Source organism: Pinus tabuliformis, chromosome 8, assembly GCF_031772625.1.
Source record: "Pinus tabuliformis cultivar Carrire ecotype Pingquan chromosome 8, CPIR1, whole genome shotgun sequence".
Lineage (NCBI taxonomy): Eukaryota > Viridiplantae > Streptophyta > Pinopsida > Pinales > Pinaceae > Pinus > Pinus tabuliformis.
The window spans coordinates 780648396-780672126 of record NC_142294.1 but is presented as its reverse complement, the minus strand read 5'-3'; positions in this window follow the sequence as shown (position 1 = coordinate 780672126).

Here is a 23731-nt window from a genome sequence, read left to right as displayed (position 1 = left end):
TCTTTGAGGGGGCAACCTCCAATAAAGCAGAGCTTGATTACGAAATAAGACACAATGCCCTTCGCAGGGAGTCTCTATCCTTTATATATGACTCATACATGTAATACCACGGGCCAATACCGTGGGTTTTATTAATACCATCTATCTAATACTACGGCCCATTTGCAACTAACCGTGGTTCCGTCATTAATTGCGGATTAACCACTTACAATTATTAATATGGGCTTTATTGACTCTTGACTATGACGTGATCCCATTACATAAATAAGGGGGTTAGGGTGGGACCCTAACATTCTCAACTAGAAAATAAAAGGATACGATGCCTGCCTCCGCAACAAGGGAATCCATAGGCTCACACCTCCACCCTGAAAGTAATATTGGGATTCACCTGCTTAGGAAGTATGAAATCCACTACAAAGTCAAATATACATCCAATGTCCACCGCTATAATCATGTGCCATTTTTCCTCTTAGGGAACAATTACTACCTCTTTATTCCAAGGCACAATCCCAATGTGCATCTGATTCCATTTAGAAATTCCAATGACCAAAACAAATCCATCCCCAGCCTTCCTTTATCTGCTGCACTGTCCCTCGGGCTATTAGGTCACCCTCTTCTGTGCAGTAACTCACCTTCCAAGTTCCGTTGGCACCCCATCCCAGGAATTCCATCCCTTGGCAAGCCTTCCTCACATTGGAATATACAAAAACCAAGGCATATCCCTGCGTTAAAACCATCATACCAGTAATAACATGCTCATGGAAATCAATGGAAACTATTGGGTACCAATGTCCCACAATGGCCCCGCTCTTGAATGCTTTACCACCATATTGCTACCTGTTCTAATTTCCTTTATTGGTGTTACTAAGTCTTGTAGTCAGTTTCAACCACCCAACCAAGCATTTCATGCTTTCCTCTACCAAGCAATTAATTTATATTAAATTCAAAATAAGTTGAAATAACTTCAAATCATACCTTATTGGTGGCTCGTCAACAAGGTACACTTGCAATTCTGTTCACTTCCTATCACAACAAGTAAAACTAACATCTTTGACCAAATCATCATCTATAAACATATCACTTCATGTTAGCTCAAAACACAACCATCATAAATCAAAATCATAATACACATGTAACCATCCTAAACTAGAATCATAGATCACATTTAATCATCGTAGACTACAATCATAAATCACATGCATAATAAAACTGAAATAAAATGTTGATACTTATCCTTTAATAAATCCTTAGCTTATACATTTGTCCTTATTTCATATGAACTTTGGATCGGTTTCCATACTCAACAAAAACCTAGTGATTTCTCCTCAACCATGTGCACTTACACATATTGTGCATCACACAGATACAACCACACACGACATACAACACCATGCAATACATGCACCTACACCTGACCTTCAAATCACACTCCTACACCCAGGGTACAACACAAAATATACATACACCTACACCCAAGGTACAACAAAATGCATATGTACATAGAATATAACACAACGAAAACACATCATGATGGCAGACAGGATGAATTTTCACTAACAACTGCCATGTGTCCCTAGCCACTAGTTAGCATGACAATACCTATATATGTACCCTTCAAACCTTCCAAGAAAACATTCTTAGATGATTTCTTGTTGATTTCACCAATGCCATGGGGTGTGATATAAGTGGTGGCACGTGTCACACAAATTTGGCCCACTAGGCCACCTAAAAACATTGAATCTTCTTGCCATGTGTCTTTTATACCAAAATCATGCTAACATCATCTCAAGTTATCTGTATAGGCCAATCATATTGCATCACTTATCTATCATAGAGGAGATAGAAAGGGTCTGAGCCTTTTTATTTCAAAATATTTCCTTTGTTATTTTTATGTGGGTCTTGATTAATTCTTTAATATTGTGCCTACATTTCCACATTAGGTTGGCTACAATTGCAATAGGCTTCTACTCCACCAGGATAGCCTAGCTCTGTCTCATCCCAATCCTTTTATGATTGTATTTCACCATTTAAACTTCCAAGGAATTACCTCTCGGGTTGGGCTTGCATCATCCTGGACTTACACAATCACGTGCCCATAGAAACCTTCCAAACTAAACCCACTCATATGATGTGTAAGGTGTTTCCTTTCATTTGTAGACTTGCATTGATATAAGCAATTTTTTTCCAATGTTGTCAAATACACATCTGCACATGCTTGTGTTGTCTCGAGCACTCTCTTATGCATTTTTTTTTCTCTCCCCTGGTTAATTCCACTGGGATTTCCTGTTAGTGAGCTCCACCACTAGCCAATAAAGTTTTGATGTCATTTTACTGTCAGACCACACTTACTCGAGCTCGCGCCATCTCGAGAACTCTCTTTTACTCACCTTTTGGTTCCTCCTAAGGTAACTCTACTAGGATTGCATGTCATATGGGATCCACCATGAGCCAGTAGAAATGATTCTCGATTCATGCTCATTTGTGCCACATTTTCCCAGAGATTTGATTGGCTTCTTTGCAATGTGCTCTACTACGTTTGGAAAAATTCCAAGCTAACACACTCCAAAGTTCCTCCAACCAATATTGGCTTTCCATTCTTTGACTTTTGGGGCTTCTCAAATTTGAATAGCAATAAATTTTAATCTAGGAGGCCGTTTTTGAACTTCCATATATCATTAGAAATCTCTTTTAAATATATACTCATTTAAGTTTATTTTAATTGGAATTGTAGTGATATTATGAGCTAGAAATGGTTTCAAATATCTCGCAACTTTTCCAAACCAGTTCAACCACTATATTTTATCAATATTCTTAGAAACATATGATCTTTGCAACAACTTTAACATACATGTTTTGATCTTCCTTTTTGCAATCTTCTCAACTTTTCCATTACACTATCTGTGATATGGATACAACACGATTGACAATCCTTTTCCAACATCCTCCTTATGCCAACAATGTCTTTTTCGACCTGATACTAATGAGCATGTCCTTGACAACATATGGATACCTACCTTCATCTTCATTGTCACTTCCATCAATGATTTACCTTTGCCAACAATGGCAACATATTTCTAACAACCTCCCCATTTGGTATTAATGGCAACACCATGATCAAACAATACAATATCATAAAGAAAAAGGAAAAGATAATTGTACCCTTTGTCTTCTTCTCCTTTGGATGTCACTCCTTTGTGTATTGTTCTTCTGATATAATTTTGTTGGTGGAATTATCCTTTTGATTTATCAACAATACTTCTCCCTCTTTTTGATTTTGTTTTTTTTAAGATACTTCTCCCCCTTAGTCTAAAGTTCATCTCAATATTTTGTTTGATAAAAAATACTTCTCCCCTTTCGACATCAATGGAAGATATACCGACATGCCCCCCTGTAAACAATCTCCCTCTATCTTTTTGATCATGTGGACCTATCAACTCCTTCTTCTTATGATGAAAACTTCAGGTCTGTTAGATATAAGACTTTTGTGATCCATAATGTATATATCAGTCTTTTGGATTAATCACATCGTTGAGATTGGGTCGACGTTTCGAACTAGTTATTGTGGTTCATCTTCAGGACAAGGTGAGAAATCAGTAGATCTGAGGGAATAAATAACAAGGATGCATCACTGCTTAGAGTTAGCTGTTGAAAATTAGCCATTAGAAAATTTGTTAAATTTTTTAATAATCTAGTTGTTATGCAATAAATAAATATTATGTATCGATATTATAATTTGATAATATAAATTTAGCTAGAAAATAGTTGTTATGTGATAAATAAATATTATATCTCGATATTATAGATGGAATAATGATTTTAATATTATATTAAATAATATAATAATATTGTTAGTTAGGGTTTGACCCATAATGTTAGTTAAATCATCTATAACTAATTGATTAAATAACTTAATATTATTATTTATCGTAATAATATAAAATCTAATCAATAATGTGGGATGGTACTGTTATTATTATTATTATTATGATAATAGAGATTCATTAGTTTAGAACTATTATTGTAAAATTCTAAAATATATTAACTTCTATAATAGTAAAATATAATTATTCTAAAGGATGAAAAGACTATAATTAGAATTTGGTAATTTGCTAAATAATGTATTGATGGTATTCCTATTAAAATTATTAATTTAGGATTATTATTATAATATTTTGTATTCAATTATAATTCAAAGAATGGTATTCTTATTTAAACTTCAGGTCTATCTGATGTGATCTACGAAACTTCCACTATGTCTTCTGAAGAAGATTGAGATGAAGGGAGAGGAGTATTTACTCCCAAAATCTACCTCAAGTAGTCAAGAGCGATTTCTTTCTATAACAAAAAATGCTTTTACATCTAAGCCATGAGAAAAAGAATGCTTTCTAGTCTAAGTCTTAGCTAGGCTTACATTCATAATTATACCTTCCCCTGGAAACATACACCTGAGATCTAGCAACAATAGCAACTTATCTTGTGATTGAAAGCATCAACTTGTTAACTGATGAACAATAAAGTAAAATACTTGGTTGTGCTTATATGAAAAACATAGAGGGAGTTTCACCAATGCATACTCAAACCAACAATTCATACTCTCCTTGACATAGTTTTGATGACAGGAGACTCATCAGGACACATTTTACTCATCATGGACAATAGCAACATTCAATTAAGGACTCTTTGACCAACACTTAGACTTACAATCTCATATTGACAACATGAACACCACACTCTAACAAACATCTAATGATAGTTAATGCCAATTGATAATACCTTTCATACTAAGTGTTAATAACTTTGAGACTAGTCATACAGATTGTGTAGCTGATACCAAGTGTTGAGCACTTGATAATTGATTTTTCTCCTCATGTGGTCATGTTCTTTTCACCAATATTCATTGTCCCCAAAAATCTAATGATTGATGTCATTACTTATTGGAACAGTCTGGAAACCTTAACACTCAAACCATTCATTAGAAAATAAAAAAATTGATCATTTAAACAAGATTGATTTGCAACAAGCACCCTTAGCATTCATCGTCCATGATTGTCCTTAAGAAAAAAATAATTGATACTAATTAATGATACCAATTATCAATGAATAATTTGATGTGCAAATATTTACTTGAGTATACTCCCCCTATGGTTATGCTCCATTTTAGCATTAGGAATCTGTAAACATACATACCCAAGACTAGAAAACGTTAACAGTAAACAAAGCATCATTCTTATTCTATCACCACCATATATGCTCTTTCTGTCAAACTAATTCAGCAACACGTTGAATCAACAAAAATACTCAACAACATCATTATTATTACCTTCATACACTAAAGAAAAAACAAATGGGGCATACATCCCTTAACCTTTAGATGCAAGATTAGGCATGTTCCTTTATGCTCCTTGAGTTTGTTGTTTTTGTCTTATCTTGAAGTCATCCTCTTCTTTTCAATGAAGAGGAACAAGATATCCACTTCCCTTGAGTAGATTATCTCCATTTTTCTTCCATAGCTTGGTATGTTGAGTTTCTACTTGGTCAATACCTTGACATGATAGTTTGTGCTAGTTTTTCTAACTAAGTGAATTCCTGCCATAATATAAGAATACAAACTACTAATCGTTCCTTTTGTTAGTACCGACTAAAGCTAATCTTCAAATTACCTCTTGCTCTTATTTCTCACCTTTTTCTATGCCTTCCTTCTATGATGAAGAATTAGTAATGTTGATACTCCTTTTGTCTAATTGGAGTCTATGTCTATTGTAGGTTATATGGGATACCTCCACCATAGGAATTTAGTGCTCTGATCTACTAATATTATATTTAACGTATTCAAAGAAAAACACTAGTCTTTATTGTATGCATGCAACATTCAACTTAACTCTCTTCTTATTATTATTATAACTCCTGTGCAGTTCTCGTTGTTGGCCACCGACATCATTCTTGCCTCTATTTGACTTGTTCTAGAAAGGAGGTGAATTATTTCCAAGTTCATATATAGCTGCTTTTTTCTCGAAATTTCCACACCTATGGCATTCAACATTATTCAAGAAGCGGGAAAAGGTATTATTATTACCAAAACTTATACTCATCCAATTTCTTGGACTGATACTCGCTCTTCCCAGTGTTATTGGGTCACTGTTAATATTTCGGGAAAAAGTATTTTTGTGCATGGTTGTTTGAATTTCTCAAATTAATATGTGGTTGTTTCTAAAATAGAGCATTACATCTATGTTGTTGCAACTTATTTTTACTCTCTAGACAATTAGAGGCAAAATACCATGTGTTACAATAATAAAAACATATAATGAGAGGTTATATTTTCTTTTATGCTACTTTAGTGCTATTAGAAATTTATTTAACCAATATAGAGGGTCCCTTTAATGATGTTGTTGAGTCTATATCATTTTCTAATATTGCCTTGACCTAAAGGGGGCTATGGTTGATTCAAATCTCTTCCAACTTGTTAGAATTCTAAAACTTTATTCAATTTCTCCTTTAATGTTCTATTCTCCACTTCCAATGCCATTTTGACGGCTCTGAGATTCTTGATCTCTTCAAGGACTAATGTGATTTTCCTTTTCAAATAGAGTTTTTCTTCAAGATCTTCCAAATTAGTAGGAGAGCCACTAGAATCGCCGCTAGTGTCAATTTCACTTACAACTTGTTCAAGATTTTATTCCCTTGATGAATCTAGGATCTTCTGTTGACACACAATATGTTCTATCTTCTTCCCTACCAGAGGTGCACCCATTGACTTCTTGAAAAATGTCTAGATCTACAACGAGATGAGCAACTTGAAGAAAAATGGCTTATTATGTCAAAATAACAACAAAACAACTTAGTTACATATTACATATCCTGTAAATACTATTTTTGTTTATCAAAAACTTGGCATATTGATACATAATAATCATCCTCTGATTCATAATCTTTAATGCTCATTGAATCTATGACCGCTCCATCCCCCAAGGAATTCCTTTCGAAATCACATGTAACTTTGAATGAATGATCAAAGCTAGAGGGGTAACTCCACCAAGATTTCATGTTAGAGGGCTCCACCACTTGAAAATAAAAATATTTTGTATTTTTTTTTTCAGGCCACATCAATAGGGTTTGCTTCATCCTAGGTTCTTCATTATGCACACTTTTTGGCTCTTCCTGGGGTAACTTTATCAGGATTTTGTATCATATGGACTCCATCGTGAGCCAATAGAAATGTTTCATGTTACATGATCTTCTGTGCCACAAGTTCCTAGAGCTTTTCTTGGCTGCTCTACTATGTGGTGTACTACATTTGGAAAAATTCCAAGCTAACACACTCCAAAGGTCCTCAAACCAATATTGGCTTTGCTACCTTTGACTTTTGGCGATACTCAAATTTGACTAGCAATAACTTTTAATCGAGATGGTCATTTCTGAACTTCCATAAACCATTGAAATTCTCTTTCAGATCTCTACTTGTCTAAATGTATTTTAATTCCAAATTTACAATGTTATTAACAATTAAAAATGGCTTCAAATATCCCATAGCTTCACCAATCAATTCCACCACTATAGTTCACGAATATTCTTCGAAACATATGATATTTGCAACACCTTTTCCATACATGTGTTGATCTTCCTTCTTCATGAAATCTTCTCTATTTTTCTATTACATTACCTGTGATATGGATACAACATTGTTGACAATCCTTGTCGAACATCCTCCTTTTTCCAACAAAAAATTTGTTGACATGGCCTGAATTTCTTGACATCAATGAGCATGCCCTTGAGAACATATGGACACCTCTTATCATGATCATTACCTTTGCCTTTAATTCTTTTTCTTTTCCATCAATGACAACATATTTCCAACAATATTCCCCTTTGGCATTGATGGCAACACCATGGTCAACTAAAACAATATCATAAAGAAAAAAGCAAAGATAAGTGTACTCTTTGTATTCTTCTCCTTGGCATGTTGCTCCTTTGTCTATTGCTTCTTTGATATACTTCTTCTGGTGGGCTTTTATTTTTTATTTATCACCATTACTTCTCCCTCTTTTTTTTCTTTTTTTTTGAGATACTTCTCCCCCTTAGTCTGAAGTTCATCTCCATCTTTTGTTTGATCAACAATACTCTTCCCCATTTGACATCAATGACAACTATATCAACATGCCCCCCATGTCAACAATCTCCTTGTGTCCTTATGATATTATCGACCTATAAACTACTTCTTCTTATGTTAAAAGCTTTTGGTCTATCTAACATGATCCAAGAAACTTACTTTCTATCTTATGAAGAAGATTGAGTAGAAGGGAGACAAGTACTTACTCCCAATCTTTTCCTCAAGTAGTCAGGGGGGATATCTTTCTATAACAACACATGCAGCCTTGTACAACTGAGCCATGCAAAAAATAATGTTTGCTGGTCTAAGTCTCATTTAGTCTTACATTCATAATAGTGCCTCCCTTTGGAAACATACATCTGACCTCTAGAAACAGTAGCAACTTATCTTATGACAAACACTATCAACCTGTCAACTCATGAACAAAAAATTACAACACATGGTAGTAATTATATTAAAAATATAGAGGGAATTTAACCAATTTATGCTTAAACCAACATCTCATACTCTACTTGATATACTTTGAATGATAGCAAGCTCATCATGATATATTTGACTCATCATGAACAGTAACAACATTCAAATAAGGACTCTTTCATCAACACTTGGAGTTACATTCTCATACTGACAACATGAACACCACACTATGGCAAAAATATAATGATAGTTAAAACTAATTGATAATACCTTTGATACCAAGTGTTAATACCTTTGATACCAAGTGTTAATACCTTTGAGACCAACGATACCAATTGTGTAGCTGATACCAAGTATTGAGCCCTTATTAATTGAGTGTTCCCCTCATGTGATCATGTTTTCTTCACCAATATTCATTGTCTCCAAAAATATGACGCCTAATACCAACTACTAATTGGAATGTTTTGGAAGCATAAAAACTCAAACCATTCATTAGTAGCTCAAAAAAATTAGTTATCCAAACAAAATTAATTTACAGCAAACAACAGTATCTTGTGTCATCCACTCTTGTCGTTAAGAAATAAACAACTGATACCAATTGATGATACCATTTGTTAATGAATAATATGATACTCAAATATTAACTTGAGTATACTCCCCCTGTGGTTATGCTCCCTCTTGGAATTAGGAATTCATAAACATACGTGCACGAGATAATAAAACTTTGACAAATAAATATATCATCATTCATGTTCTATCATCACCATCAATTATTAGTTTGTCAATCTAATTTAGAAACACATTGAATCAACCACAATACTTAATGACACAATTCTTATCAGCTTCATAAACTAAAGAAAAAAAATGGGGCATACTTCCCTTAACCTTCAGATGCAATATAGACATGTTCCTTTGTCCTCCTTGCATCTACCATTTTTGGTTTCTCTTCAAGCCATCCTCTTCATTTCAATGAAGAGGAACAAGAGATATACTCCCCTTGAGTAGATTGTCTCTATTTTTATCCCACACCTTGGTATGTTGAGTTTTTACTTGATGAACACCTTGAGCTGATAGTTTGCACTAGTTTTCTTGACTGTGTTAATTCCTACCATAGTTTGAGAATACAAACCAATGATCATTCCTTCTGTTAGTACCAAGTCAAGCTAATGTGTAAATCACATCTTTCTCTTCTTTCTCACTATTATATGTTCTTTCCATGTACAATGAAGAAATATCAAATTTGATACTCCCTTTTCTTGATTGGAGTCTCTCTTTATTACAAGTTATATGGGAGACCTCTACAATAGGAATTTTAAGCTCTGATCTACTAACATTTTGTTGGACATATTCCAAGAAAAACACTAGTCTCTGTTGTCTCCATGCACCATTTGACCTGCCTCTCTTCTTAGTGTTGTAATAACTTCTGTGTAGTTCTCCGTACCAGCTACCAACATGATTCTCACCTTTGTTTGACTTGTTCTGGACAAGGGGTGAACTCTTTCCAAGTTCACCTATAGCTACTTTGTGCCTGAAATTTCCACAGTACCACTGCATTGATAATTATTTAAGAAGGGGGAAAAGGAACTATCCTTACCAAGAATTCTAATCATTTAATTTATTGATTCAGATTTCAACAGGAACACAACAAATTATAGATATAATCATATATATAGATATGCAACATAAATAATACTTCATTTCATTACTGTAAAACACTGAAATATGCTTACAAATAGAAATGGAAATAAACTAGCTAGGGCGATGGTAGCTTATCTCTGAGAAGAGATGTGGTGGCCACATGCCTCTAAACTGTCTTACAATGAGGCTCGTAGGCCTATTTATTGTTGAGAAACAATGGAAAACCCTAAACACCCAAAAACCTAACCCTAGGAGATGAAGTGCCAAACTATGGGCCCAATTGGTACATCAACTTCCCAGGGTCGTAACTTTTGCATACGATCTTCGTTTGATGCACACAATACCTCATTAGAAAGGTCTATCTAAGGACTACAACTTTGGGAAGAGAATCATCAGTCCATGGACCCATGTTTCTCCCAGATTTCCCAAAATAAAGTCGTTTAGGGCCTCACAATGGCTCTGAAAGTTCAAGACCTAAAAATCTGCTAAAAATAGTAAATTGTGCTACAACTAAGGAAACTGAAAAAATGAAAGAAACAATGGTGGGGGTCAAAGCTGAATTGGTGGGTTTCCACCAATATCCACTTGGATCATTCCTCTCCCCTTAGGAAGCAATGGTCCCCATTGCATTGAGTTCCTCCATGAGACAAGGAAACATCTGCTGAACTTGGTCTCTGGTGAGCCACTTGCCCTAGTGAAGGAGTTGGCCTGATTTGACAACTCGATATAGTTGGATCTTCTGCTAGCAAGTGTGATTGATCTGTGTGTCCATGATCTGATCAGTTACAGTTTTTTCCATGCAATATAGATTTAAATCTGTTGGTGTGAGTTGTTATGCAATGTCAGATGTGTCTAGTACTGGTGGAAAGTATGGCCATAGGCGATCCACATTGAACACTGGGTGTAGGCCAAGGAATGGGGGAATGTTGAGCTCAAATGAATTGTCTCCCATAGCCTTGGTAATGGTGTAAGGACCATATCGGAGTGGTCTAAGTTTCCAATATGCTCTGGTAAGGCATTCCTTCTGCAAATGCAACCATACTTTGTCACCCACTTGAAACTTCTGTGGCACTTGATGTTGATCATGTCGCTACTTTTACTTGGCATTTAATTTCTCCAGAATGTCATGGACTTGCTGGAGGATATGTTGGACGTGCTAAATGAAGTTTTTTTCCTTATTTGTTTCAGACTGGACATGAGCCAAATCTACCTGAGTAGCTACCAATGGCATGGCCACATCAATCAGACACAGTGGTTGGAATCCCAAGCCCACCTGAAAAGAGTTATGTCCAGTCGAGTTGTGGAGAGCCCGGTTATAGCTGTGTTGAACATAGGGGAGGCTCTCATCCCTTGTGTGTGGATGCTTTGAGTTGTACATGCGTAGAATGTGTATGATCATCATGTTGACAACCTCCATCTAGCCATCAGTTTGGGTCGGAAGGCTATGGACTTAGTGAGTTTGGTGTCCAGTATCGACCAGAGACTGGAGCAAAATGTGTTGAGGAACCTGTTTTCCCAATATGAGATGATAAGCTGTGGGATCCTAAAGTGTATCCACACTCATTCATAGAAGACTTTAGCAGTGGCTTCTACTATGATATTCTTCTTGTAGGCCGCCATAATGGCCATCTTCGACAACCTATCGACGACCACAAAAACACAGTCATTTCCATGCTTAGTAGAAGGAAGGCCTAACATGTAATCCATGGAGATGGATTCCCAAGGTCGACTAGGGGTAGGCAGTGGAGTATAGAGGCCTTGCTTCTTGATGGTCGATTTGGCAATGGTGCAGGCAATGCAGGATCTGATGTACTTCCCGAGGTCCTGTTGAAAATTCGGCCAATAGAAATATTTATGTAGTAATGCCACCATTTTCTCGACCCCAAAATGCCCAAAAGCTCAACTGTAGTGTGTTTCCCAAATCATCTTGGCATGCTCGCTTGAAGGAACATAAAGGTGACCCAGGTGGAATAACAAGGCATCCTGGAGGTGAAAATCTAGAACATGTTGACCCTCCAAGAGTGTCTGGTATGTGTGGCTGAATTCTGGGTCGCTTTTGTAGGGAATTGGCCAATCAGAAGTCTCATGCCCACAAGAGTTGAGCACGATGGTTAACGCCATGATTGGTGGTCGATTGAGGCAATCTACAACATTATTGTTGCTTCCCTTCTTATACTTGGTATTCAAATGGAACTGTTGAAGGTATGTCAACCACTTCTGATGGCGATCATTTTGCAACTTCCCTTGCATCTCTATGAACTATAGGGGCCCGTGGTCTATGTGGATGATCGTTTCCTTCCCCAAAATGTAATGCTTCCATTGTTGGCAAGCCTGTACAATGGAATACATCTATTTCTCATAATTGGGATACTTCCGGACTATGTCTGAAAGCGTCTCACTATGATATGCCATTGGATGCTCGTGTTGAGTAAGGACTGCCCCAATAGCATAGTCAGAGGCATTTGTCTCGATCTCAAATGGTTGTTGCAAGTCTGGTAATGCGAGCACTGGTGCCGAGCAGATGTGATGTTTCAACTCTGTGAATGCCTTCTATTTAGATTCAGACCAAAAGAATTTTTCTTTCACTCCTCCCTTGGTGACTTGACTCAAGGGCCAAGTGATATGAGAAAATCCCAACACGAATCTGCAGTACAAGTTGGCAAGACCCAGAAAGTTGCAAAGCTTTATCAGAGTGGTTGGAGATGGCCAATCCTGAATGACTTGGATCTTGGATGGATCCACATGCACCCCCTATTCATCAATAATGTATCCCAGATACTGAACTTGGGTCATGCCAAAAGTGCATTTCTCCAAACTTGTGTTGCCGCAGTGTTTGGAGAACTTGTCGAATATGGTGGAGGTGCTCTTCCCAACTCTAGCTGAAGATCAAGATGTCTTCCAAGTATACCACTACAAATGAGTTGGTGAATGGTCGCAAGATGTCATCCATTAGCCTCATGAAGGTTGTAGGAGAATTCATCAACCTGAAAGGCATAACCAACCATTCGAAAAGGCCCTCCTTGGCTTTGAAGGTAGTCTTCCACACATCAGAGGGTTTGATTAGTACCTGGTGATATCTTGACCTCAAATCGATCTTGTTGAAATATTTTTCCCCCTTCAGTTGGTCCAGAAGGTCATCAATCCGTGGGATCAAGTACCTATTCCAAACAGTGATCTTGTTCAGCACCCAATAGTCAATACATAGTCTCTAAGTCTCATCCTTCTTTTGTACCAAGATGATCAGGCTCCCACAAGGCGATGAACTCGGTCGGATGTGACCTTTCTATAGCAGCTGCTGAATCTGCCTCTTGATTTCATCGTTCTCTAGAATAGAGCGCCGACAGATTGGTCCATTGGGCAGCGACGTGCCCGAGGTTAGATCGATGGAGTGCTTGACCTGACAGTGTAGAGGAACCCCTATGGGGAGGTGAAGATGTCCTCGTACTCCTCCGCGACCTTGTACATCTATAGTTGTCGTGCGGAGGGGCCTTTTCTGGAGGTCGTGGCCACTATCTTCTCCTTTCCTTGCAAGTGTATCATCAAGAAAACAAATTTCCTAGTTTTGGAAATGAGCTTATTGCATTGTTTTGCAATAACCAAAGAGATGGTGATAGGTAGTGCTACCTTTGGTATCCTGTACAACTTATTTCCCAAAGTAACATTAACAGCATGAGGTCTTGATTCATACACAGCATGTCACTTCCACAAGTATGGTTGGCCTAATAATACATCACAAACATCAAGGGGAGAAATGTCACACAATACCTCATCCGTGAAGGGCTTGATGTTGTATGGAAGGTGACACTGCTAGCTCATGCAAAGATCTCGTCCTTGGTGAAGCCACCCGATGGCGTACAATTGTGGATGTGTTGTGGTTGGTAAGCCCAATTGCTTCACAACCTCTACTGAAATGACGTTCTTTTTGCTCCTACTTTCGATAATGAACTGTAGCGGGGAGCCCTTCACCCACATCTGGGAGTGGAAGAGGTACTCCTCCTCCTCTAGATCTTTAAGTTCCTCCTTTTGGATCTTCGTGGTAGTAATGGTGGCGTTGGGCTCTGCATCGATAATATGCTTCCCTTTCTCATTCCCCTTGTCGGGTTCTAACTCAGAGTCGAAACATGCATCTGATTCTCAAGCCTTTAGCTCAGCCACCAGTGATTGCTTGGTCCGACACTCACTTGTGTTCTGAGTGGAGCTCTTATAGAATTCATACCACTTTCCCATGTCCGTTTTTGGCTTCGCGGCGCTATTCTTTGCTTGTAGCTTTGGCGGGTTGTCTTGGGCCACCCTGCCTTGGCTTTGTCCTTTGTTTTGTGGTTTGGGGGCACCTTTCCCTTGCTTGGGATTCACAGATCCAAAGTCTTGCTTCTTCTATTTAAAATTTTGTTCGATGTTGATGGCATATTGGTAGGTCGTGCCAAGCAAGGAAACATTTAGGAATTCTATTTCATCCTCGATGTACATGTGCAGGCAGCTGCAATATTTGAGTACCAAATGCTGCTTTCAATCCTTGATCCCCAACTTTGTGTGAAGGGTATGGAAAATATTGGTAAACTATGGCACGTCTTGGTCCCTTCCCTACCATGGCATGGTCCACTTTATGTATTGATCCTCAACTTCTGACAGGGTAGTACTGCTCCTTGATGGCAGCTAGGAATGAATTCCAAGTGGGTGCGACTGAAAATAGTGAGGTTGTCCTTTTATCCTTCTACTCGCAATATGTTTCCCACCAGTCCTTGACGTGGGGGGTAGCCTTGAGAAGAGCGAAAGTAATCTTTTCCTGGCCAAAAAAATCATGAATAGAAAAATACCCTTCTAGCAGATTTAACCATTTATCTATGGCATCTGCATCTATCTGACCCTCAAATATGGGAATGTCAAAGTTAACTTGTACCTTAAAGGGTGTGGCACTTCCAAAGTAGCTGTTAGAAGTAGATGTGTTGCCCCTGGGTAGCCACTAAAGGATCTGGGAAAAGTTGTCCATCATCGCGTTCCTTTGTCGCTCAAGGGCCTCTTCGAGCAAGATTTTTTAGGATCTCCTACCCCATCATCTTTATTTTCATCCGCCATGAGAGGCCGTCAATATTTGCAAGGCTGATCTTGCAAAGGTTCGACCAGTTCAAGCCCTAACTCCTTATATCCCAACCTCGTTGGGGACATGCAAAGAAAGAGAGAGAAAGAGCATACCACTCTGATACCAATGATCTAGATTTAAACATGAACACAACAAATTACAGATATAATCATACATATAGAGATGCAGCAGAAATAATACTTCATTTCATTATTGTAAAATACTGAAATATTCTTGCAAACAAAAATGGAAATAAACTAGCTAAGGCGATGGTAGCTTATCTCTGAGAATATATGTGGTGATTACATGCCTCTGAACTATCTTAAATTGAGGCTCGCAGGCCTATTTATTGTTGAGAAACAATGGAAAACTCTAAACATCCAAAAACCTAACCCTAGGAGATGAAGTGCCAAACTATTGGCCCCATTTTGGGTAAATTGCTATATCAACTTCTTGGGGTCGTAACTTTGGCATACGATTTTCGTTTGATGCATACAATACATGTTAGAAAGGCCTATCTGAGGACTACAACTTGGGGAAGAGAAAAATTGATCCGTGGACCCATGTTGCTCCCATTTTTCCCAAAAACCGTTGTTTAGGGCCTCAAAACAGCTCTGGAAGTTTAGGACCTGAAAAACTTCTAAAAATAGTAAAAATTGCTACAATTAAGGAAACTAAAAAACTGAAAGAAACAATGGTGGGGGTCCAAGTGGAATTGGCAAGTGGCCACCAATATCCACCTGGATCATTTATTGGACTGATATTCACTCCCTTAGTGCTATTCGGCTACTTATAATATTGACTTTGAGGTAAAAAGGCTCTCTATGCATGGTTGTTTGAATTTCTCTGAGGAACTTGTGGTTGTTGTTGAAATAGGGCATCACACCTACGATGCTACAACTTATTTTCACTCTCTAGACACTTAGAAGCAAAGAGCCCTTTGTTACCATAACATAAAAGTATGAGGGGATGGATTCTCTTCTCTTCTACTTCAGTGTTATTAGGTCATTCTTTAACAAAGATGGTGGATCCCTTTAATGTTATTTTTGAGTCTTTTTCATCTTCTAAATGGTATTAACATGAGGGGGGTTACGAGTAGTTCGAATATCTTCTAGCACATTAGAATTCTGAAACCTAGTCAACTGTTCCTTTAATGTTCTATTCTCCACTTCCAACTCTAGATTGATGGCTCTGAGATTCTTGATATCCTTAAGGGCTTATATGAACTTCCTTTTCAAATATATATTTTCTTCAAGATCTTCCAAATCAATAGAGGATACACTTGATTAACCACTAGTGTCAATTTCACTTACATCTTGTTCAAGATCTTATTCCCTTGTGGACCCTAGGGATTATACTACTGACACATGACATGTTCTATATTATTCTCTATCAAAGGTGCACCCATTGACTTGTTGAATATTGTCTTGATCTATTATTGCTATCAAAGTAGTTTCCTCTTCACTAGAACAAGATGACAAACTTGAAGATAAATGGTCTATTTTATTACAATAACAATAAAACAACAACATACTTACAAATTCCATATCCTCTTAATAATATTTATGTTGATCAACAACTTTACCTCTTGATACAAGAGAATCATCCTTTGATACATGATCTTCAATACACTTTGAATCTTTAACTACTCCATCCTCTAGGGAAAGCCTCTTGGCATCACATGAAACTTTGAATGAATGATCAAAGCTAGATGGGAAACTATGTCAGGATTGCATGTTAAAGGGCTCCACCACTGGCAAATGAAAAGATTATTACACTTTGTTGTTGGGCCATGTCTACTAAGACTAAAAAAAATCCCACTGTAGATTAACAGATTATGCAATATACTAAAACACAATACAAGATCTACTTCTACAACACTTTGTAGAAGCTTAATCGAATTGAGCAATATCAAGAAAACCCATATAATTGAGAATGAGATATCAATCACACATAACATAGAAGAAATATCACGAGGAAAGCCTCAACCTAAAACCCCAACTCTGCATTATCATACAAGTGGAAATCTTGTTCAAGTTAAAAGAAGAATCAGCTCTCAAGCTATCCTTCTCTCTCTGCATCGAACAATACATCTCTTAGACTGAATAGACACTGTATATGTCCTCCTCAAGCCCTCCAAGCCTCCTATTTCCTTGCGCAATTTTTCTTGGGGTCCAATGATGTCACATGTGTGAATTGGCCTCATCACACTCACTAAACCTGAAGAAGTAACTGTGCAATCCTCAAGGAAAGAATTCCTTTTGCATGCAAGGAATATTCACAATGGAATATTCTAGCAACTGATAATACACTGCCCATCCATTTGATCTCAACTGGGTCTCTGTCTGAACTAACATGCATGAGTTATTTATGAGAGAATACTTAGTTAAATGAATCAACTAATTACAACTCAATTAAATGAATCAACTAATTACAACTCAATTTAGAACTCATCCTTATCTCTTTAACTGATGGATAAATTCCTCAATTAATGTAGAAACTATTCCGTGTCCCCACATAGACTTCAAGTTTGATTTTCCTTAACTAATTAACTCAAGATGAATTAATTAATTATTTTACAAACTACTGCTAAGATCAAATTCGAATTTTACTTCACTATTTTAGTATAGGGACTGACTAAAATAGGAAGGTATCCTGAAATGCTATTTTTAGAACTTCCATTTTTCCATCCATTGTTGCTAAGATCAACACTGGCTGAACTGTTATTTATAGCAGTGCTATTTTTAGCAATTCTATTTTTAGCATTTCTTGTTGCTATTTTCAACAAAGACATGTGTCATCTTGGATAATCCCTTATGTGAACCTTTTGTCTCTTTCCAGTGTAACTCCATTGGAATTGCGTGCGATATGGGATCCACTATGAGCCAATAGAAATGCTTCCTGATGCATTCTCCTTTTTGCCATATTTTCCCATAGCTTTACTTGGTTTCTCTACTACATTTGGGAAAAATCCAAGCTAACACACTCCAAAGGTCCTCCAACCAATATTAGCTCTACAATATTTGGCTTTTGGGGGTAATCAACTTTGACTAGCAATAAATTTGCATCAATGAGGCCATTTCTGAAATTCCAAATACCATTAGAAGGCTCTTTGAGAGCTATCCCCATATAAGTGAATTTCAATTGCAATTGTTGTGATCTTGTGAGCTATAAATGACTTTAAATATCCTGCATATTTACCAAATAGTTTCACCATTGCAGTTTTTCAATCTTCTTTGAAACAAATGATCTTTACAACACCTTTTCCATGCATGTCCTCATATTACTTCTTCTTGTAATATTCTCTTATTTTCCATTGCATTACCTATAATATGGATACACCACCACTAAAAATCCTTGTTCAACATCCTCCTTATGCCAGCAACACCTTTCTCGACATGACATCAATTGCTTGACATTAATGAGCATTTCCTTCACAAAAAATGGACAACTCTCATCATCTTTGTTGCCTCTTCCATCAATGATTTTCCTTTTCCATCAATGACAACATCATAAATTGTTTTTCCTTTGCCATCAATAACAACACAGTTCCAACATCAAGATGTCATATGTCTATCCATAAGCTTTCTTGCTAGATTTTGTCCACAACACTTAGAATTATGGTTCCTCTGGGATATATGCCTAAAAAAGTATTAGATATGTGCTTCATAAATATTGGATATATGCCATAGAAAGCTTGTATATGTGCTTCAATTTCTTTTGGATATATGCCTAATAAATCTCAGATATATGCCATAGAAATTTTTTACATATGCCTTAAAAAATATTTCACTTGTGCCTCAAAATATATCCAACAAATTCTATCCCTGATGGTGATGAATTGGCTTTGTTTATAGTTTTCCATCCATGTGAAGAGATGCATCTCTTGGGTAGGTTGACTTGATCATTGGAGGGTCGACTTGTTCAACATTAAGACACAAAAACTTATTTTTTAAAATTCAAATTTTCTTTCTTTTAAATGTCAAAATGGGACATGATAAAATGATTTTCCTTTTGACTCAAATAAATTCTTTTTTACTATTTGAAAAATTATATGCTATGAATATTGAACCTAGTTATAATGTTAACATATTGAACGTTGTATGAATAAAGAATCTTGAAGATTGGCATTCTGCAAGAATTAAAGTTTAAATATGGATTTTAATATTTTTGTTATTTAATGTGAAAGAATAATGGTTCTAGAAAAGGGTTTAAGATGAATCTAACATCATTTAAAACATTAGAAATGTGATGTTCTGACAACATGCAAAGAGCATGGTTTGTTTCTAACATACCCCCGCCCCCCAACTAAGTATGAGGGCTTAGTCTATACACATGAAACAAGAAATCAAGGAATGCACACTCTAGAGCGGTTGATCCAAAACATACTCACAATTCTTCACAATAAATTTATGAAAGGGATATTTTGGACCAATATTCCACTTAAGGTTAAACTCGATAGATTATTGGAAAAAATACCCATCCACTTGGATAGATATCAAGTTGTTTGAGATCGAGCTTGGGACAGATAATGAAAAAATTGAAACTTCATTTGGTCAATAGTCAAGTGCTACTATTAATATTATTGATTGTTCTAAATTTATTTAAATTATGATAAAATGCAAATTGATTCATTGCATTTTTTTTAAGAAAAGATAAAAGGAATAATCTAAAACCTAGAAATATTGTACCCCCAATCTAACATTTAATGAAACAAAAAGAAACAAAGCATATGTCTTTGGCCACCTACTCATAATGGAAACAACATGACAATTCTCTAAATACACAAAATGACGACTATAATTTGGAAATAATATTACTCACAATGCACACAAAATGCATATGACTCCATAGCATAGACTAGAAATTTTACATTAAAAAAAAAAATTTGGACATTGGCAATTTAAATTGATTAACAATGTGATTATTCCTTAGAAAATTTTATGTTATATATGTGTTTGACAATATTTTTTACCTTATTGACAATGTAAATTTATTAACAATGTGATTATGCCTTAGAATATTTATGTTGTATATGTGGTTGATGATACCAACCTAAAATGGACCCACAATAGGGAAGAGCTTGATAAGTTTTTCGTGCGCCTCAACTCTATCTCTTTCGAGATAAAACTTACTACGGAGATAGAAGAAAACAATTGTATCCCATTTTTAGATGTACTTCTCATTAGAAAAATGGACGGCTCTCTAGGACATAAAGTTTTTAGGAAATCCACTCACACAGAAAGCTACCTCCACGCTAACTCCTACCATCATTCATCCCTAAAGTTCGGTGTGCTTAACACTCTTTCCATTAGGGCTTTTCGAATTTCTGACTCTGAACATCTTAAGGAAGAGAAGAAACATTTATCTTTAGTATTTAAGAGTATAGGCTACAAAGGAAAATAAATTAAGAAAGCCATAGAGAGAGCATAAAGGAGGGTGTTATCTCAGATACCTAGGGCCCAAGACCATAACCAAGGTGGTAGAGTCTTCCTACCATATATTCATGGACTGATAGATAAGATTGCTAAGATCCTAAGAAAGACATAGTCACATAGTTCTCAACACCTGGAACAATTAAGAAAGGTATGAAGTATGTTAAGGATGACATCGATAATCAGTGACTCAAAGGGGTTTATAAAATTGATTGTTCCTGTGGCAAAAGCTACATTAGCGAAACAGGTCGCTCTTTACAGAAAAGACTGAAAGAACATGGAGCTAATATTAAGAACGGAAGATCTCATACTTCAGCCCTTGTGAAGCATTCCTCGAAAACAAAACATCAACTTTGTTTGGAAAGCACCTCAATTATCGCAAGGGAGAAACATTATCAAAGAAGGAAGATTAGGGAGGCACTTGAGATTATAAAACATCCAAAAAATCTCAATAGGGACAACAAGATTGAGATCAGTAAAAGTTCACTACCCTTAATTAGAGAGTCAGAACCACAAAGGCATCCTAGGTAATCAGGTAGTTGTTTTATAATAATGATCATTATCATGAAGATTATTTTAATAATAATAATATTAATTTGTCTATAATAAAATAATATAGTAATATTATTTATAATAAAACTATTATTTAACCACTAATAAATATCTAATTTATATCATTATATATTAAAATATAATAATAAAGTATCTAATCTATTATTGTTTATAGATCAAAACAAACTATCTTACCTTATTTTTAATATAAATTCAAAAGAAATTGTAATTCTTAATAATAATTATTAGAAAAAATTATAAGAAAAATTATCATAAAGATATTAAAATAAAGATTAAAAAGAAATTTATGATATTAATTTATGAAATTAATAATTATTATTACCTAATTTTTTTTAATATAGTTTGAAAAGAAATTGTAATTCTTAATAATTATTATTATTGAATTTTTAATAATAATTATCATTAAAATATCAAAATAAAGTTTAAAAAGAAAAATTTATGATATTAATAATTATTACTAACTAATTATAAAAAGAATTACTTTATATAAAAATAAAATTAAACTATATTCAATTAATTAACTATTATTAAAATATTAAGATTCAAATTATTAATAATAATAATTTATTTATTTATGTTATGATATTGATTTTTAGAATAAAATTATTTTTTTAAAAGAATTAAGTAACCAATTAATCAAATCAGAAATATTAAATCCATTTAAAAACCTCCAATTAATTAATTATTCAACTAATAAAAATCTGTTAAAACATAAATTAAAATAAATTAAAATAAAAAAGAAGCAATTTTTTAATGAGTATGATAAAATTAAAAAAATATAAAATATAAATATTAGAAGTTATCAACTGACCTTTAAAACTATTTCTTTAAACTATTTATCCTATCACATAGCTCTTCTTATATCATCATTCAGATTAGTCCTGATGATGGATCCCTGTTGGGATTCAAAACGTTGACAAATATGGTTTCTATTGTGGATACTCCTAGATAAAACTCAAAAGAAATGAACCACAGATGCCTAAAATCCAGAATCATTTCCCTGTACGGAGGGGATACATGGAGTGAAACTATTTTACTCGAAAATTTTAGAATGAAGATAGCAAGAACAGCTGCAGATCTCCAATTTCTCAAAAATTGTCATGATAATAACTTAGTTCCCTCTTTTGCACAGATTAATCATAGACTACATAACAAATTTAATGATAAGGCATTTTTTAAATTAAACATAGCTTTGGTGTGTGCAGAAACTAAAAGAGTGCGGGTTTCCCTAGACAATCTTGGACGGCTGGCATTTTCTTGGCATCTCAAATTGGCTAGTAGCATTAACAAAGATCTTTGGTAGGTAGTGGATGCTAAGGTAGCTCTTAAAGATCAAAATGAAGGCTACATTTCTCAATCAAGAAAAAAAAAGAATCTCCTTAGATTAATAAATAAATCAGGCAATGATTCAAGCTATAGGTCAATAGGAACCAGTTCATGGAGGTTTGAACGCTCCACAACAGCAAAACATAAGGCAACCACCTCACCAAGCTTCATTAAAGAAACCCGTTCAACATGTTCAACAATAGAGAATATAGGTTCTAATAATTAGTCTTGGGATAAATCCAAGGAACGTGAATGTAAGGAGGGGGTCCCCAATTCCAGGAAAGGTGGAAACGCGGGAAAATCAAATAGATTCATTGTTCCAGACAGTCCAACCAACACCGAGCGGAATAGGTTTGAAAACGCATTGATAAAAGACATAGCCAAGGTAATAGAGTGGAGTAAACCCAAGGAGGACGGGCACAATGATGTTAACACTGACAGCAGCAGGATGGAGGATGAAAGAACCACCGAAAATTCAACTTTGAGCAGCTCGAACATGCACTGTTGGATGGTGGAGACTACTCCCAACTCTAGCAAACTAGATAACATAAACAAAACAACTAAACCCAAGGAGGACGAGTGCAATGACGTTGAGCGCAATAGTAACATAAGAAATGGTATTATTAATCTCGGTAGTAGTAGGATGGGGGACAGGTTGAAGGTCACTGACATTCCAAACAATAGAGATAGGATGAAGAGTGTGGACATAGACATCCCCAGTCATTTGTCAACTGAAAGCGGTTTAGATAATTTTGATTTTGAGCATCAATGAACTAATGAAGCTTTCCCCAGCGCCTAGGGAGAATTAAAAACCATACGAATTAATTTAGGCAGCAACGTAGAAAATACTAAAAATTGTGGGGATCCAAGAACTAATAATGGTGCTGGAAAACTAATTGAAACAGATAGAAGCCAGGACATACAACAGAAGAGTGAGGACAACGATATTTCAGTAATTTGCAAAAAATATGGAATCAACTCATCCCAAAATTCTGTAAGCACATCGGGAGTGGATAAATTAGGTTCCAACCTATCCTCGGAAATTCCCAAGAGAAAGGTTGTCAATTTTTCTTCCCATGAATTAGAACCAGATATTATTAGTGTCCTCAGCAAAGGCTTAGGATTTGCAGTGGCTCCAAAGAGCATCGCAGTTGAGAG